Genomic DNA, 20,432 nt, shown 5'->3' with positions numbered 1-20,432 from the left:
ACATTCCCTTGGGTTTGAACTATGTGTGTGTGTGTATTCTACTGTTGATTCAGCCTGTACATACACAGAAAACCCCACCAGTGTGGAGGGAAAGAATGTAAGAAAATAAAGATAGTGCATAAGTAGTCTCACACCTGAGGAGTTGCAGCTGTACTAATCACCAAAGAGTAGGAACCAGCCTGCCCTTAATAGGCCACAGCTGTGTCCAATAAGAAAAAGAGTGCTACAAAAGAGTGGGTTGGCTGGTGGGGAAGAGAATTGGAGTTTGTTGGTTGTGCCGTGAAGAAGGAGTCAGTGCTGTGAGGAGCTGCCTGTGAGAAATCACTGGGAAGGTATGGGACTTTTGCAATAAGATGGTAACACACCAGTAGTCATCAAATGGCTGTTACTCTAAAAAGTCCAGGTTTCTTAGAAACTATGATCATATTTTATAAGAAATTATATACCTTTTTAAATTCTCTGTTGTAGCCTTCATCTAGTAATCAAGGTTTAGCTTGGATACTGGGAGAGAGTTCTTTACTGTGAGGGAGGTGAGGCAGAGGAACAGGTTGCCCAGTGAGGTTGTGGATGTCCCATTACTGGAAGTGTTCAAGGCAAAATTGGATGGGGGTCTGAGCAACCTGGTCCAGTGAAAAGTATTCTTGCCCATGACAGGGGATTGGAATTAGATGATCTTTAAGATCCCTTCCAACCCAGGCCATTCTATGATTCTGTGAAATCTTGTCAAATACTAACTAAGGGAGTCTCAAAGAAGTTTGTATGCAGAGTACCATTTATTCTAATGTGTAAATAGATAAACCAAGTCACCAGAGAGCTAAGTAACTTCATGGATATTTCACAAGGAGATGCTTCACTGCAATCAACAATAAAAAAATTAATGATCATGTAAGGAATCTTACTTAAGAAGTTATCACACAATTTTTGTCACTCCCTGCTGTGTTTGCCTTCTGTATGAAGAAAGTTCCTCTGTCAGCAGCTTCACTTCACCTCAGCTGCTCTGAGAGTTCTGCACCCATGCCCTCTAAATCTTGCAAGTGTTTATTAGGTTGCTCTACTCTGTATGATAACCTTAACTGCCCTCCAGGAATCGCTGTGAAGGGCCAGATCTTATCACTGTTTTCTTTATGTCAGAGCTGGAAGTTCCACTTTTCACCAAGGCTCCCTGTTGCCAGCACAGAACTTTAAAATATTTTGTACCTTTGTGTTACTACCACCAGAAATAAACAGAAAAATGTTTGATCAACTTCAAAAGAAAAACCAGTCTGAAAAAGCAGCCACCTTCCATCTCAGAAGGAAACAGGTCAAACTGTTCAGTGAAATGTTCCTGAATGTAGAAGCAGGAGGCAGTGTTTGCAGAGGGCTGTGAGATCTGTGCCCTGCCTGCAGGTTACCTGCTGCCAGGGTTGCTGCAAGGCAGAAGGCTCTGTCCTCCCATGGCCCCACAAGGCACATTTCACGGCAGATGAGCTTTGGTAGGAGAGAAGAAGCTTTTCCCAGCTCATCATTATTCCTGGGGACAGCACAGCCATTACAGGGATAGCAGGCACTGAGTGGGAACTGGGCTGAAGCTGTCTGCATTGGCAATATGCTGCATTTTCAAAGCAGTAGTTAATTATTGTAATGAGCTCCCAAGGCATGTGGTGGATTCACTGTCTGTGGGAATACTTAAGTCAAGCTTCTTGACCATTCAAAGGGTGGTGATGTCCTGGTGCAGGCAGAAGGGATGTGCTTGATGTGGAGCACTTGACCTGGAGCTCTCTGTTACCTAATACCAGACTCCTTTCATAGCCACCATTCTTTTTTGATACCAATATTCCCTTTGCCTTCGAACAAGAGAGTTTGTGCTCTGTCTCCATGGGGATCTGGCAGTGCAGGTCTCTAACCATCAGTGGGTGTCAGAAAAATAGCAATTTCTGTGTTATCTTGTAAAAGTCAGCCAAATAATGATGTTCTCTTTAAAATCTCAACTGTGTAAGTTCAGAGTGAACAACAAAAAAAAAATTCCTTACTCTTTCTTAGGCACAAAGCTTCCTATTAAATCAATTTTTTTGAAAATTGGTTACTAGATATTCAAAATTGCTGAAACTTATTGCCCTCAGAAAAATTTTGGAAACTAGCCAAAACCAGGGGAATGTTTGCTTGTTTCTTCACAAGAAGTTTTGTTTTAAAAAATGGCCAAAATTACATGTGATATTCAGATCAGATTCCTACCCCAGAAATCTTGCTTTTGCTGCAACACTGGAGTGTCGTGTACAATACAGATTTGGGCAGTTTCATGAATTCTTTCCCCAGAGCTTTATGTATAGCAGATTTTGTCAGATGAATTTCTTATCAAAAGCCTTCACAAGACCCAGGTTCTGCTGTTTGGTTTGTTTTGGTTTTGATTTTATTGCTTGTCAAGCAAAGACCTGCACAATAAATGTCAGAATGTAAAAGTGAGTCCAGGTAAGCTAAGGCAGAGAGCTGCATGCTTTCCAGCTGGGAGACCCTGTCTGATGTCACACAGCCCCTCCGACTCCCCAGCACATATTGTATATATTAAGCAACTCATAAGTGCTGTTCTGAAGTTTGTCTGTTGAAAGCCCTGCCCAAAACTGTGTTTGGTTCTCAATGGCTGATGTGAGGTGCAAATAGCTTGGCTTTCTGTAGCTTGGCTAAGAACTGAAGCACTAGCAGACCTGGAGAATAGGCTTTGTGAAGAAGTCAAGCCACAAGTTGGCAGAGATGGGACCAGTCATGTTTGTTTCCTGAAATCACTTCTTTCCACAGCAGGGGAAGCAGGAATGGCCTCTAGTACAAGTAAAACCACCCCTGCAGAGTTGGAACAATAATTGTCATCTCTATCTGGAAGACACCCAAAGGAATCTTTTTTTGTTGTTTTGGGGGGAGGTTTATTCTTTTTTGGAGTGCATATTGTGTGCATATTGTGTACATCAGCCAATTCTTTTTCCATGGGCATTCTCACAGTGACACAGTAAAAGAAAGGCTTGTTAGCATAGCTTTGAAATTGTCATCTCTTCACTCACTAATGCAACTTAACTTCACATAGCTGATTTCAAGTGCTGTTACAGTAAGAAAAGCATGACATTTACTTAGCTGTTAATGTAATGTCCAAAGAGAAGGGTATGCATTCCTATTCCAGCTCCACTTCTCAGGGAGTTTTACAGTCAGCTTCTGCAGGGAATACCAGAGCAGTGATTCCTCATTAAGGACAGTCCATCCCATCTCCAGGCCAGAACACTGGATTTCCCAAATGTCACAGTTTATAAAATACTGTCAATGATGAGTCTCCATTTTCTGTGCTGTCAGTGTTCTGTGTTTGTTTTTAAGGATTTCCAACCCTGAGAAGGTGATTATTTTTTTCTCTTTATCCATAGGCATAAATTCAGGAGCTCCAGAAGCACTAAACTAATATATTAGGTGATAAATCAAAGCAGTCTTGGAAAGCATCGTGTGCCGTGGCTGAGACAATCAATAAGAGAACCTGTACATAGCAAATTAGTTCTGTAATGAATTATATTCCAGGCCCTGGGCCCTTCTTGTGTGCAATCACTGCATTATCTCTTCCTGTAACAGTACAGAGTATGTGACTGCACTGATTTGTGGGATACACTTGGGCTAAGAATTACACACTGAATTCCTGTAGTTGAATTTCCTCTTGAAGTTCATGGCAAAGCTTGCACAAGCTGCAGTGGGACAATGATTCAGGATGATAAATACCTATCAGTGCACAGCAGAGACACAAACTGCTATGCAGAAAATCACAGATATTTGCTACACATGGAAACTCTCATCTCATCGTGATAGCATCTCTGTGTAACTGAACTCACTGGGAGCCAGTGTAAACATAGAAATTCAAGGGACAAAATAGTGTCCTGGGTGGTGAAGATATCCACGTCCTGCGAGTGTGTACAGTTACATAGCAGGTTCTTTCCCTAGTTAAGTCAATGGGAATCAATTAGTCCTAAATATGCAAGGCTATCAACAACTGAAACCAAAAGACATAAGAAGCAAACACAGAGATACAGAATAGCACTATTCATTTTTTCTGCAATAATTGTATTTCTAATCTTTCTGTATCCCAAAAGGAAAATTCAGTTGTTACCTTAAATAAGTTTCCAGCAGTTCCTGGGGCACATCAGGCTTAGAGACCAAAGAAAAGCTCTCTTACCCCCAAGATTCCTGGTCTTTACTCAAGAACAATGAAAAATAGAAACACATGGAGGCTGTTTGAAAGATGAAGCCTCTTCAGCAGCGGTAGCACTTCAGATGATGAATGCTGCCATTCCAGTTTGGAAAGGCAGCTTCAAAGTCAGCGACATGTTTACCTGGCTTGGTGCCCTGTAGGTCTTTCCTGCCATCCCTGCTGTGTTTCTGTGCACAGGAAAGGTAAAATCATGCTCTGAGTCATGGCAATGCTATGGAGTTGAAGTCATTGACCAGTTCTGCTTCATTAAAACTGTAATGAGTGGTGCTGGCCCTGGAAGTGTTGGTCAGTGCTTTGGAAAAGCTGTGTAGGTTCTTTTGGGGCAGTTGGCCACAGCAGGGCCAGTGTGAGTGTGTGGCCATCTCTGGTCTTTTGATGCCCACTCCTAGCAAAGCAGCTGCCACGTTTCAGGGTGAATCAAAGTGCAGCCTCTGAGGTCAGAGCTCCAGCAGCACAGAAAAGCATTCTGATGTAGACAGCTACTGACCAGCTGCAGTGGGGAAGTGTGGGTTATATAACTTCCAAATGCAAATGAGAAGGGTCTTGTAATGAAGTTTAACTTTAGTCTTAGGCTATTCAGATTATTATGCCATAAAAAAAATACTGATTCTTTGCTGTTCCCTTTACTACCACATATTCCATTTAGCCTAACTCTTCATTCTTGTTCCTAAAAAGTCCAGATCCTTAGGAATAATTTCATATTTATTTCAGAACACCTTTGTAAGTGCTGTACACGCTTTTAGAGTGTGCTTTTCAATGGCAGCTCTATATTCTTATGGATGAGGACTGTCACTTAGATGAGTTTAAAAGCAGTTCTCTGCTAGGTTTGGCACTTTGCATCTACGAGGTCTTTCTAGGACACTTCATGCCCACCCCAGTCCGGGGCAGGATGGTGGAGCTTCCCTTCCTTTCTGAGCTCCAGCACTTGCTATCCTTCCTGCTGAGACCCATGGGCCGTGGTGGCAGGCACCCTGCAGGGCCAGGAGCAGACAGCGTGTCCTGATGGATTTGCCAAAAGTTAAGCGGCTGAAGCAGAGCCTGGGAGCTGGCTTGTTGCCACCATGGACTCCAGACAGGAGGGATCTTTGGCAGCATTCCCCAGCTCTCTGAATAAAAGTAAAGGGAGCCAATTAGTAGCTAAATGAAATTATGTATTCAGTCAAAGTTTAGACAAGAAAAAGTAACTGATTGCATTCATTGGGAGAGTTGAATAAAAACACCCCTCAAAAGAGCTCTTGCTCCAAAGCAAGGGCTGTTTGCCCAAGTATACTTTCCTTCTAGCTGATGTAAATCTACCACTTTTTTTCCTCCCCTTTTTCCCTTTTTATTTTTTAATTATTTTTTTTTCCAGTCAACTGGTACTATTAAATCTTTTCATACTTTGGGGCTCAAAATGACTTTAGATTTGTTTGCTTTCCCTTTACTTTTTCCTGGGTCACTTTTTGGGGGTCTGGTTTGTTTGGTGTTTTCTGGTTGAGTTTTTTTTTTTTTTTTTTTTGTTTTTATTTTTAGTTTTTAGGGTTGTTGGTTTTTGTCAGGGTATCCGCTGTTGCCCAGCGCCGCTGCCGCGGGTCACTGTGCCGGGTCCCGGCCGTGCCGGCGTGTCCCGGTTCCTGCAGGAGCGATCCCGGCGGCGGCGGGCGCCTGTTGTTCCCCGCGGCCGCCACGGGAGGGCGCCCCTGACCAGCCGCGGGCGCTGGTTCCTGCCCGCCCTCACAGACCGGCGCTGATCCGCTCCGAACTATTCCAAATGACTCAAAGAAAAGGGAAAAATACAATCTGGGGAGGCGATGGTTGAGGGAGAACAGAGAGGTTTTGAACGGTTTTTGTGCTTCTGAGGCGGTCTGAAGGTTTTCATGCTCTAGTCACATCATCCCTTCCCCCTGTTAGTTGAGGAAGCTTGTCACGCAGCCACATGGAGAGGGGGAATTTGAAGAAATAAACAGAAAAACGCCATTTTTAATCTGTATTTTGCAGCCCATTCTGTCTTTACTTCCATGGGAAGTGACATATTCTACTGCAATTGCCATTAGCAGTTTTATTGCAGAAATGTTCTCCATTCCTCAGGATTCCTCTGCAGCCGAGCCCATCCAGGCTGCCCAGCGCAAAGCGAACACCCGCCCGTGTCCCTGCTCCACAGCTGGGCCGGGGATTAGCAGCTAGCCACGAGATCGGCTTGTCGCCCTGGGCACCGGGGCCTTCAGAGCCCTGGTTGCTGGAGCCAGCCCTGTGGCTGGCCGTGGAGGAGCGGCTTAATGCCGAGGCCAAGACAAGAAGCAGGTAAAGGAGCCCCCGGCTCTGCCCAGCAATTCCTGGGAGGCCTGACCAGGCTGGCTTCAGGGTCTGTCTCTGCCCGATCACACAAACCCCCCACGGAGCTTCCTGTGTGAGCAGAGTGCCAAAGGTGCCTTCCTGCAGGATGGCTGAGCCCAAGCTGGGCTGTGCATTGAACTCCCTGCCACTGTTCCTGCTCCCTTGGAGCTGCCTGGTCAGAACTGACTTAGCCTTACGCTGTGTGGATGTAACTTGACAGAAGAGCCTATTTTGACCAGTTCTTCATACATAAACTGAAATGTTTAACCGCAATAAAGAGTTGAGGTTACCTTTGAAGCGTCTGGTAAAGGAAGACTGAGAGGTAATGTGAAGCCAAATCTTTCACCCATCATCAGCTCTCTGAGGTGTCAGAATATTTAACAGTTGCAGAGCACACAAATATTTATGGGGCATTTGAGAATGAGCAAAGATGTTTCCATGAAGCAGAGGCTATGGATCTGTATAGACAACTTTTATTGTCCCCTTGCTGTCCGTGTGAAAAGTGGGAGGTGGAGAACTTAGAGGGGAGTAACTCAGCTGTTCCCAATGGAAAAGATACAAGAAACTCTTTTCCATTGAGAACAACTCAGCTGTTCTCAATGGAAAAGATACAAGTTTCTTGTATCTTTTCTCAAACACAAAGAGAAAATTCATTTTATCTTCACACAGCCTGGAGACCTTCACTCTTGGGGAAGTAGAAGTCAGTGTGAATATTCAAACTGGGCAAGCTGTAATGTGAGCAGTGAAAGAAAGTTCTCCAGTCGGACATAGACTGAGGAATGTAGGTCCCTGGCACGCTGGTTAGAAACTGCTTTCAGGCAAGGTTCATTCCAAAAATGGATTGAAATAGCAGACCATCCAATTTGACTGTAGCAGGACTCAGAAGAGCAGATGAGGACATCTATTATAATTCACCAGAACAGAAGGAAATACTGAGACCTCTGTCAGGTGGGGTGTTTCAGATAGAAAACCTCTACCTTTGGCATTAAAATTGAAACACAGAAACATTTAGCTGCTGAAGCCAAAGCAGCTAAGCCTAGGTTAAACAGCTAGCAGAAATGCCTAGCTGGAGCAGGGGTGGCAACCTGGGTAGTAATACTCATTTTCTTGGAAAAATTTGTATTCCATTTAATCAGTGCTTCTGTCTGCTTCCTTGTATGTTCCTCGGCTGCTGTAGCTCTCACTTTCCACACTGGGAAGCCAGGGACAGGCCAAGCAGTGAGAAAGGCAGTAGTCTTCTTCATGCCTTAGCAAAACCAAGACCTTTTCCCTTCTTGTGTTCCTTCTTCTCTGTCCTCTTCAACACATTTCTCCTTCTCTTTCCAGCCTTTTGTACCACCTTCTGACATGCTCCTGCGCCTCCACTTTTATACCAATCACCACATTTAAAGCATTTGGAATTTTAGTTGGCCTTCCTCTCTCTCCAGAAACAGCTTTTCTCTGTGCCTTCATTTGTGGGTCTGTGGGTCAGCTCCAAGGAGAACTCCTCACAAGTATGAACCCTTTGGTTGCTTCATGTGGCTCTTGTACAAGCAGATAGGTTTCAGGAACACAGTTTGTGTTGTGCTTAGTGTAGAGAACCATCTCTTCCATCAGTGAAAACACAGCCCCTGTGCCTGACAGGCTGGCTCCATGGCTTTTATTGCATGTCATGGAAGAGGGATGGCTGCAAGCACATAGGCATGAAGGCAGGTTCAATGGGTTTTCAGCTGTGAAAATATATCTGCTATCTCCCCTAGACACAGAAAGACTGAGTGCAGCCAGAGAGCAAGTTCTCTCCATGTAGGTAAAACCCTTGAGTTCCCCAGAGCTCAGTTTTCCAATGCAGGAGCACTGCAGGGATCTCCTTTACCCGGCCCACAAATATTTTTGCAGTCCCACTGCTGGTCTGCCTCCTGTGGCCTCAGCACAGCTGTGCCTTACCAAGCCCCACATGAACCTTCTCTAAGTGTTGCCAGAAGGTGCCTGCAGCCGCCTTTCCAGCAGAAGGAAAGGGTTCCATGCGTCATTAGCAGGCCATGTTTACCCAGGAAAGCCGAAACCCCTCACAGAATGTGACGTATGCACACAGGGAGGCCAGCTGCCTTTTTTGAAAACACAGTGACACACTTGAAGGCTGCCAGATTCTGCAACTCTTTCATGGTGTGCAGATGGTGAAGCTTTTCAACAGATTGAGAAACTTGGGGAAAAAAGAAAAAAAGAAACAAGAATTAGGAATTACAAAAGCCAAACACAAATCCTTTGACAATTGTCGCTGCTTGGAGTTACAACACATGCAGAGGATGGCAAAACCACTGTCAGTGAATCACCATAGAATGTGTCGATTTGCTTAACTCTTCAAGAGTCATGACACGACTCATTCCCAACCTGAAGACCAAAGAAAGGTTTTAAAGGAAAAAAATATTGAATAAAACAGACTCTTTGCAAAAGAATGAGGACAGTTTGAATTCCAGCCTTTGATATAATTTCATTAATGCTTTGTTATCTGATTGCAAAACAAGGCCGTCCCTGTTTGGTAACATCAGGCATTCATCTTTAGTGGAGCATATTGGCTACATGTGGGATGGACAATGCTGAGCAAAACTTCACTTCTTTCACTGACAAGTGTTGTCTAACACGTGCTGTTCTGATGTGTTCTTTAAATGCAATTTTGTAATTGGTGTTCCTGCTCTGCAGGCAGGGTCCTAAAGAAGCGAGGTGCTGTAAAATACTACTTAAAAGACAACATCCTTCTTTTTCAGTGGGGATATGTCAAGCCTGGCATCTGATTCATATGGGAAAAGAAATTTTGATTGTATGAGTCATTTCAGCCTTTGGATACTTAACAAAATGTACAGTGTGATCTGATGCATGACTAATGTGTTTGTGTATTTAAGAGTCTGTGGGTGCTAATGGAAGTTACAGAGGCATATCTAGAAAAGATGACACTTCTGAGCATATTGGTTCATTACTTTTCATCTATACATAATCAACTGCTGTTAAACAGATCTAAAAAAATTCCTCAGTGTTTTGTGTGTTTTAGGACTGCACTTCAAAAGTCCCCTACATCAAGTCTTTGTTTAAACATCCCACTCATCTACCATTAACCATCTCATTGTGTTTCATTTCAGTTCATTTGCAAAGCCTGTGCACTATCTAATTAACACAAATTTTGTTGCTTGCTGCAAGCTTCCCTTCTCCAAGCTGTCACTCCCAAATATGTTCATGAGAAATTTCAGCCTTTGTTAATTGCATTTGCAAAGTGACCTTTATTCTCTCTGGGTACCTTCATTATTCACAGGTAGTTACTAAGTAACCTGTAGGAATGCTGCAGGCGTGTCATCTCTTATTAAGAGTTGTGCTCCCTGGCTATTCAGGGTTGGTGTAATGGGACTGAGGGTCCGAACTCTCTGGTATTGGCTCTACCCTCCATTTGGGAATGATGATCATGAACCTAACTTCTTGAAGCTTTTTAATTATCAGGGATTTTCTCATGGCAAATTGAGCATGAAATAGCAAGAAAAGAATGTGGAGAAAAGTCCTGATATTTGTCATTCCCTTTCACCAACAGTTTACATACATTAATTCAAACAAAATAATTAGTTACATTTTTAATTAATACAACCATGAAAATGAATATTAAATAATATATATGCACCCTAGTTGTGGATTTATGTGATGAGGATTCATTCTAAAGACGGCTCACATTGAACTTAGTGAAACTTTGTGAATAGTTTCATTTATAACTTGGAGCACTCTGAAACACCTTGCTATTAGATCTTCACATCTGGATCTTCGCATTCTTTGAATCAGTGTTTATAATGGAATCATAGAATGATCTGGGTTAGGAGTACCTTAAATATCATCTACTCTCAAACCCTCTGCCATGAGCAAGGACAGCTTTCACTAGACTAGGTTGCTCAGAGCCTCACCAATCTGGTCTGAAACACTTCCAGGGATGGGACATCCACAGCTTCTCTGGGCAACCGGTTCTGGTGCCTCACCATTCTCACAGAGAAGAATTTCTTTCTAAAATCTAATCTGAACTTATTCTTTTCCAGTTTGAAGCCATTCCCCCTTGTCCTATCACTGCATGCCCTTGTAAAAAGTCTCTCTCTACCTTTCTTATAGACTCCCTTCAGGTACTGGAAGGTCACAACTAGGTAACTCCAAAGCCTTCTCTTCTTCATGGCCAGTTAAGATTTACTTTACACACATATATTTTTCAGCTCTCATGAGTATCCTGTTGACCCATCTCCTTTTCTTTCCTGCTTTTAGCTGTGTTTTGCACAGGCCCTACCATGGTATTTGAACACCCATCACATTGCTCTGGCATCACACTGTAATGAGGTATATAGGCAGAATGGACCAAAAATTAATTTTAAGCTCAGGGTGTAAGCCCATCTCAGTTGAAACAGGTAACATTATCTCTGTTTCATCCTTCTGCTGTTAGTATTGAGCAGAATTGTCACAGCATGAAGGAGACAGGACAATCAAAAGTACCTTCTCAGTCTCTCTCAGGTCAAATACATTGTCACTCCAGTCCTGTGCTGAATTTAAAGCAGTTCCAGTAGTGATGCCAGACAGTGACTCCAGTACCCAATTCTGCACCTAAGAGAGAAATGACATAACACAAGAAGAAAAAAAAAACCAACTTTGAACCTGTCTGCCCCAGGACAGTAGGACCAGAAAGAATTTTCAATGATCCCACCACTGGCTTTAAACCCAGAAGAAAGGAATGGGGCCTCTCTGTCAAGTTTCCAGTACTATGTCCAAGTGTTCTCAGCCAGTGACAACTCCTTTAGGTGTTCAGTATTAACCCATTAGCAGGAGGATTTGACAGCCACAATCACCTGAGACAGTTAAAAACTTTTGCTTCCCTCCCTGGAAATGTTTCAGGCCAGTTTTGGTGAGGCTTTGAGCAATCAGGTCTAGTGAAAAGTGTTCCTGCCCATGGCTGGGGGAATGGAACTAGATGAAAGGTTCCTTCCAACTGTGATTCTGTGATCTGTCTGCTTTTGAAGAAGAACAAAGGCCAAATACATGTAGCAAAGGAGACACAGAGCTCATCCTCTTCTGAAAGCATGCACATGCTATGAACAATGACCTCTGTGTCAGCCCACAGCATTGTCTTAGCACTAAATTGTCCTTGGTAACATTACAAAACACCTGTTCCTTTCATATTTTATTTGTCATGCTATTATAATCATTATTCCATATAACAGCATTGCCCTTCCTTCCCAGAAACTGTACAGATCTGTACACTCGTGTCGCAACTGTGCCACTCATAAACTTGCTGCTCAGCAGTGTTACAAATGCCAGGTGAATTGCATTATTTTTCACTTTCATGCAGTGCATTTATCAAACACTGTTTTGGGATTACTCTGTTTCCCCATAATAGGTGACATTTATGTGGCTTGCAGAGTTGTGACATTACCTTGGCTTTTGCCAGCAGCTGCTGGTGCCATTCCTTGCAATGCCACTGATTCCTGCAGCAGGCATGGGAGGATTGACAATCCTGCAGATTTTTCAGGGGTCAGGCTCTGTAACAGTGATGTCCAGCTGCTGAACTTAAGTGAAGGGGAAGAAGTGTTGAGATAGAAACAGAGCAGGCAGTGTTGTGAGACCTGCTAAGTGCGCACTCCTTTGGGAGCCAGATGTGGTCTGGATGCAGGCCCTGGCACACAGAAGACATTGAATAGGGATAGGTTTACTCCATATTTATATCTGTTTACCCCTGGTAAAAAGTTCCAGCAGATTTTTATTTCCTTTTTATTTTGTTGCAAATGTATTTTGGGAAAGCAAATTTATTTATGTGTCCATGCTGTGGCTTTATTTAGCAACTTGAGCGTGGTTTTTCATTTTGCTTAAGCTGCTGCACTGTTTGAACTAAATGGACGAAGAAAAGGGAGATGTGTGTGTTGGGAAAAGAGTAGAGAAATTGTGCCTGGTTTGATGAGGTGATTCCCTGTCTGAGACTAAGGGAATCTCTTACTGTTGTGCCAGTGCTGCTGGAAACTCGCAATAGCATTTGATATTGAGAAGCCTTGTGTGCAACTTGGAGTTAGCAGCCTACAGATTCACTGGCAACAGGGGTTTCTTTTTTTTTTTTTGAGAGCAGTCTGGTGTCTGATATCTGCAACCAGATGCTGTGACAGTACTCTGTCCTGCTTCTGATTTAAAAATATACCCCTTGCCAGGCAGTGGTACCAGGGGCAGGAGCTGATGATGCCCACAGCCTGTGCTGCTGTTGGATTGGACAGTCACCCCCAGTGGTCAGAGGAGACTGCTGTCTCCATCAACATTAATTTCTTTGCAAGTGCCCCAACCTGCCAGGTCACAAGGAATGTCACTGCAATAGTGCAATTTCAGGAGGGATTTCTCCAGGCTGTGCTTCACCTTGGTTAAAAAGGCCAGCTTTCTGCCAAAGGATACAACTGCAGTTCACACCAGGCGTCTGAGTAACCATAGCAGAGTGACATGTGGTGACCAGAGTTAAAGTCTAGATCATACTGGTGAGCTTTCCATCTTGCAGACTAAACCTTGCTGGTCTTCCCTTTCACCATAGGCTGACCACCTGTCACAACAGTTTTCTCTTTCTAGGACAAAAGTATTAAAGAAAATTTTATGTCCTTACTGTGGAGTGATACAGAAGCAGGAGTCCTTCTCTTTCATGTAATCATAAAGCATGCCACTTTGTGATACAGAGTCTCCCCATTATTCATTTTGTGAGCTTTGCAAAACTTTGGACTTTTGGTACATGACTCATAGCACTAACTCTGTTCTACCACAGACAGAGGCTATGTGAGAGGCTAATGGAAAATCAGAGGTTGCAGTTGTCCAGGTTTAAAATGCAGAGTCAAAAGGCACTGCCAGTGGTGAAAGACTGTATTTGTGTCATCATGCCAGTATGCTGATCCATCAGTGCTGGAGCATGTGGGATACCTCTGTGACAGCTTTCACAAAGTCATACATCAAATTACAGGCACATACCAATGCCTTTGGAAAAATGGCTTTTGCAAAACTCATTTCTCCCTGACTACACATTCAAATTCTGTGAATGAATCACTGTAGATAGAAAATAAGTTAAGAAGATAGAGTGGAGTAGCGTAAAATTGGAAAAATACTTCAGAGTGTGTTCGGGGTGATGGTTTATAGTGAAGCAGGTAAACAAACATCTCTCTCCAATCTCTTCCTCTTCCATTCACTATTACAGTGCTGCAGTGGTGAGAAGCTGTAATAACCTGGTCATTTCTAAAATTTCTTCAAAATAATACAGCTGTACTTGTCAGGAAAAGCAAGTCAGTCAAGGAGAATTTTGCCAAAAGCAAATGTTACTGTTTGGGGAAAGAGATTGGATTTGGCTTTGGATTTGGCTCTAGGGCCTTATGAAGACACAAAAGGCAGTGTTCACTTTCGCGTTCTGCCGCATTCACCCCAAAAGGACGGTGAGGACCACAGATAACTGTGTTCATCCCAAGGCAGCCAACTCAAGGGGATCTCCTGAGCTCGTTTGGCAGATATAAACAGCCAAGGCAGGGGACAATGTATGAACATCACACCAGTGACATGTATGAGAACAGACATAGCCAGAAAGACCTGAGGTCATTCTGGCCAGCTTGATGTTTACTGGCTTCCAGCTCCTGTTTTAAATTATGTTACTGAGAACATGGATTTAAAATGTGCTCCAAATTCAAGAGAGATGAGCAGTAAAAAGACTGCATGTAGCAAAGTGAGAAGTAGTACACTGGCTGAGCAGTGAAATTATCTCACCACAAACCCAAAGCTAGCCCCTTGCTAGCTGAGTGTGAAGGGTTTCTCCAGAGAGCACTGATACAGGTATCTGGGCCACCAAGGATCACCAGATGTGATGCTTTAGCAGTACCAATGAGCTTTAGCATACCATGAGCTACAAAAACTGCTCCTTTACAACATGGACCTGGAATGCAGAAAGGTGAGGACTGGACATCTCAGTGTCCAAAAATGAGTATGCATAAAGCTTAGAAACTCTATTTTTATTCCTGCTATGAGACTTCAGGAGGTTTGGAGACCCCAGTTTGCATGTGCAGTTCTGGCGCTGTGAACCCTGATGTAGATCTGCTCCTGATATAGATACAATGAGTACAGAATTGATCATTATTCTCACATAAAATACTGCAAGATCAGTGTTTGGGAATGGGTCTGATTTCTTGAATATACTGTGGCAACAACCAGACTGTCCCAGTGATCCAGACTGATGGATGGGCATTAATTTCCACTTCCTGAGGATGCATGCCACCCAGAAATAGGAATGCCAGTAACTGCAGGATTTTTATCAATTCAATATATAGCAGAGGAAGATAATTGCTTCAGATAATAGATAATTGGGCTATAATAGCAGTACACCTGGTGTGAAACTGCACTATATAGGCTTTTCCTCATAATTTACTGGTGTTGAAAACTCAAGTTTTGAACAACAAATGGTCTTCAGACTTGATGTGATAATACTTGGTAGACTCTATATCAGTGAAGGATTACCAAACTGCAGAATCATAACAATTTCTCTTTCTCACATTCTGTTGACTTCTCTCTACCATTTGCTAATCCATCACTACTCTTTACATCCTAGTCCTTTCTCTTGCTGCAAACGATCCCTGTCTAAAAACATCAGAAGAGGCAAAGATAATGTCTTACTTTATTTGATTACTTCTTCTTCATGTGATTTTTCTCTCTGAGTGGGTGTTCTGTAGCACCAAATTCATGCTGGTGACATGTGCACACATGTAACATCCCAGCTCATTCATGGTGGAAGGACCCAGAGCCTCAGTGGGACCCATATCTAGGTCACCAGTGTGCCAATAAGTAGGTCAGTAAGGAGTGGAAGTAGGTTATCCAATTGTTATGAGGGGTGAGGGCTGCCCATCCACTTCTAGGGTGCATTTCCAGAACACAATAAGGCAGCATCACAACTGACATTGACATTGATTGGTGTCCCCCCTGGGGATATCCACAGAGATGCCAGGAAATAAATGGACAAGGAAACAAAATCTACCCTGTCACATGGGAGAGGGCACAGCCAGGTCTCAATGCAGGCATATTGGGAGAACAGCACATAGCCTGGCTGGTGAACCTTTTGCTTTCCCATCCATTCTGTGCCTGATTAATGGACAGAAAAAGGACTTCACTTTCCAGGGCTTTATTCTGACACATTTCATCAGCTCTATCACTTGTGAGTACATAGAAGACAAATAGTTTTATCCTATTATGTCAGAACAAATTGCAGCCTGCAGGCCTGATTCTCTGCCCCATTATGCCAGTTTTACCCCGGTGCAATTTCACTAAGCACTGATGAGCTCCACTGGACTAAAACCAGCATGACAGCATGAAGATGCAGATTCTTCATCTTCCAGAGGATGGAAGATAGAGCTCCAAGGCCCTGCTGCATTAATAGCAGTGCTCCCAAGTACAGCCTCGATGAAAAGTAGAGCCAGACACTGCACTTTGAAGCATGGTTATTTCCAGGGCAAGGAACAGAGAGATGTAGTCAAGGTATTGTGCAGTAGTTGTGTTATGGCAGGTCCTGGTTTGGCTCTCAATTTTCTGTGGGAGGCAGAGGTTACAAGAGGAACCGCTGGCATGTTCCCAATGGCTGGTGGCAATTTAGAGCAATGTCTCCCCTTAGCTCTGTGTCCATTTATCTTTCAGCCTTGGATAAAAGCACTTCACAAAGCATTTAAAAGAAGGTGCTTCTGCAGCATCCGTTTTGTGGTTTCCCTGTAAAGAAACAGCTGCTCAGAGTGAGGTGGAGAGAGGATGCAAAACAGATGCCATGTGGCAATTTGTAAGAGCAAAGACTCCTTGTAGACTACTCCCAGTTGTTTTTACACGGGGGTCCCCCAAAGCACCTGAGGATGAGGAATGTCTTGTCTAGAGTTTGTCCTGATTTCTTAAGTTTCTCCAGGCTGCCCTCTGAAGCCAATGAGCTAGAAGGAGGAGGAAAGGGTCAGATCATTTCCCACCCACCTGGCTTATGTAGTTTCTTTCAGTGTTCTACCTTCCTATCCAGGCTGGTTTGCATGTAAAACCAAATTGAAGGAAGGAGGGAAAGGAGTGAAGCCTAACATTAATCTGAATAAATCAGACAAATTACGTATGTTCCCTTTGCCTCTCTCCAAGAATGAAGTCTATGTCCATACTCCAGCTTTTAACTGAATTATTTTGAAGTACAAAGGTATGTGAGCACTAAGCATTTCAACACCTGCAATGAGCTACATCTCATCCATAAAGTCTTCTCTGATAGTTTGACAAGAGTAACTGCACAACACATTGAGAAAGGGGGAATGGCAGACGCTGTGATAAACAAAGACAAAATATAAATTACTACAGTGATCCCAGCTGTATAAAAAATATGCTGACAGGAGACTAGGGAGCTTTTTGGCATAATTTTAAATGGGAATTTCTTTAGTACCCACCCCTATAATATCTGGTTGCTCTATTCAATGGTTTTCCCCATGTGCCCTCTGCTTTGTCCTAGCCCTATCTTAGGGCTGCAGAGCTCTTATAAGTATCAGGAGCACTACTATTATCTGCAATTTCCTGGGTGCAGCATAACATGTGATCCAAGAACATCCTTCCTCTCCACTTCCCATCTCTGTAGATAACAGCGCTCTGCAGAATTCAGTTACTATTCACTGCTTCCAAAAACCCTACTTTTTGGTTTGCTGAGAGCTGGAAACTGCTGATATGTGTAACTTAGTATGTTTTCCTTTGAGTTTATAAATTACCTGCAGGCTTTGTTACACACAGTTCTTGCATGGTAGAAAAAAAAAAAAAAAAAGTAAGAACTCACTCAAATGTAAGATAAGCAAGTAACTGAGCATGCCTGCTTGGAAATGGCTGGATTTTTATCAGGAAACAAGCATTCACAGAAACCTTACTTAAACAGCATCATGTATCATTCCCTTTAAGGCTTTCACTTAGGAACAGGTACTATATTCTATTATATATGTATATGAAATAGATTTGAGGAAAAATTTTTGCTATTTAATTCCTGATAGAAAATTTCAGAACACTTGAATAGGGTAAGTCCTGAATTCACTGTAAGCTAGGTAAGCAACATAAATCTCATCACAGAAGCACAGAATCAGCTGCATTGGAAAGGACCCACAAAGATCATTGAGTCCAGCTCCTGGCCCTGCACAGAACCATCCCCAAGAGTACCACCTGAGAGCATTGTCCAGATGCTCCTTGAACTCAGTCAGGGTGGTTCTGTGACCACTTCCCTGAGGAACCTGTTCCAGTGTTCAATCACATTTTTTCTCTTTATTCTCACTGATTCAGGGGGCAGGGACTACAGCTATATTATTAATATAATTCCCAGGACCACTATCTGGACTGAGGCCATCCATGTCCCTGGTCTTAAATTCTCCTGCTCCCAAAATCAGGATGCTGGAAGGAAATTGCCCATGGTGAGTGGTACTTGGCCTATCCTACATGTGCCTGGAAATAGTTTGGAAGGCAAAACTGTGCTGGTCACGACTCAAGTCAATAAAGTCAATCTCAAGCCCCATCAACTAATGCAGAGGAGAGCTTCCTGTTGCTGTAGATACAACCAGAGTGAGCTTGTACCACAATAGAGCAGAGCTCCTGAATCCCAGTTCTTCTTTCCATGGCCCGAGACCTCAGGTCCACTGTAAGTTTTAGGATATCATTGCTGTACTCTGCAAACCCTGGTGTCTATTCAGAGCAAAGGAAGCAGACATTAGGTAAATAAACCAAACCATGGTGCTGTATAACCTTACAAAATGCAGGTATGTGGCTTTAGGCTAGATTATTCTTGTACTTGAGCAGCTAAGTTCACCATCACAAATGTATAAAAAAAGCATTGAGTTGACACATTTGCAGAAAAAGTCCGATTGTGACTATGAGTCACATTTCACTTACACTTGCATTTCTATACAGCCCTTTCACAGTGTTCCTGCTCTAGGCAGAGGTCCCTATGATTAGTCATCTAATTCAAACTAATTATCGTGGCAAGAGAAGTTTTCTGAGTGCTTGAAGAGAACGCACTGATTTTTTGTGGGCTGTCTGCTGTCGTGACATTTCAGAAGAGACAACAAAACATGCAGAAGAGGAAGAAGGAACAGAGTGTAAAGGAACAAAACTAGGGAAATATTTTGATTGCAGAGGAAGTTGGCCAGTCAAGAGTCTCTATCTGTGCATGATGCTGTTTATTTTCTGGTTAATTTTAGATAGTGGGTATTGGACAGCAAGACAATTGTGAAGGCTTCCTAGTGGGTGGGACTGGTTTTATGGTCCATTAAGCTATTGCAGGATAACCATAAAGAGTGCATTAAATCAGTACCTTCAGCAAAGGTAAGCAGAGTTGCATGCTCACATGTACATACTTCATACACTTACACTCTGCCCTTTTGCATTGAAGGTATTTGTGCATTTCCTTGTGCTGAAGACAGAGAGTGCATTAAGGATTCTCAAGCCAAAGGAAGGGCAACAATAATGCAAGTCAGCACAGGGGAACTTCAGTAGGCAATGGAGACTTAGACCTTCCTTTCAAGCTGTTTCAAGAATTATGAGAAGTAAAATGGCTTTGGACATTTTATGCAATTTTACAGGGTGAGAGAATTATAAACGTGCCTGGTACACACAAAAACAGGTCTACACATTTTTCTGTCACCATGAAAAAATTTACTGGGAATCCACAGATTATTATTTTTAATTGTTCTACCCTCATGGGGTTTAGGAATAATAATAAGTGACCAAAAATAATGATGCTACTGAACCAACATGTGCGTACCAGAACAACAGAAAAAAAATTCCAAGCTAAGCAAAGAAATGTTTTGATTAGTTTTTCATTAAAGGCAGGGGCTTTTTTTAATCCATCTTGTGGGCTTTACAGCCTATTGCTTGGACAAAGCAAGGATCTGTTCCCAATCCTACAAGGTAAACAATGCTAAATATCAGTTTCTCTTCACATCATTTCTGAGTTGAATCCATCTCTGTCCAATCATATATTGGCTTGATATTTTTATGTCAGTTATGAGGGTAAATTATACACTTGGGAAGGACCTTTCCTTCCCAAACATGGCAAAATCCCTTCTCAGAAATCCACTGTGTGATCACAAATTGCATACAAATCTTGGAGGTCTTTATTTGTAGGTAATCTGGACCTTAGATAACACTTTGCAGCACCAGGTACTTGAGGCTTGGAAAAATCCCAATCACATAGGTTGATTGTATTCCCCTGTAGTTCATTGTGACAGCTGGTTATTCAATGTTTGCAAAGGGATCTGATAACAAAATACACTTCGGGCTGCTTGTGTCCTGTGCATAAAGCATTAGGTTTTCTTAATGCAACATTAAAAGGCTGCCTATCTCCAGGGACTGTTCCCCCTAGATATATGCACACCTATAAAATGAAAGCACAGGAGGCACAATTACACTCCATTGTTTTTACAACCCCCTGGAATAGCACAAAGTCCCCTCCTCCAGTGACAAGAAGCAAAGGCTCCCAGAAATAGCTAGGGGTGTTGTATGCTTGTTTCCTACTTCTCTTACCATTCATGTTTTATCTCCATAAATACTCAGAGGCTGTGGCTGGGGTTTTCTGGAGACAAAACTCATCAGCCTTTGCTGTTCTTAATGCAGAGAATGTACACTTGAGGAGGCCAGTGCTAACACATTTGGTGTTCAGTCTTTGCTTCAAGTTGTCTCCTGTCAAACTAAACCTCAGTCATGGACAGAAAATGTGTGCAAACCAGTTCTCTCCTCCTGAAACTATTCAGAGCCATGTGGAGGGGTGTTCTTGAAAAAAACCTCAACCAATACTCTACCTATCTCTAATATTTATATACATATATTAATATTTATATGTTCATGTAATTATTAGCAATCATCTTAAGAACTCTACAGAACTTTCATAGCAAAATAAGTAGCA

General features: G+C 42.7%; 1 protein-coding gene across 1 annotated transcript in view; it reads left to right on the top strand.

Annotated features, from left to right (window-relative positions):
- SCAF8 (SR-related CTD associated factor 8) overlaps window positions 1–20,432 on the top strand; it is a 152,772-nt gene that overhangs the window by 91,874 nt on the left and 40,466 nt on the right. The window lies entirely within an intron of this gene.

Source organism: Camarhynchus parvulus, chromosome 3 (assembly GCF_901933205.1).
Source record: "Camarhynchus parvulus chromosome 3, STF_HiC, whole genome shotgun sequence".
In the NCBI taxonomy this organism is placed as follows: domain Eukaryota; kingdom Metazoa; phylum Chordata; class Aves; order Passeriformes; family Thraupidae; genus Camarhynchus; species Camarhynchus parvulus.
This window is presented reverse-complemented; position numbering and strand designations above follow the sequence as displayed.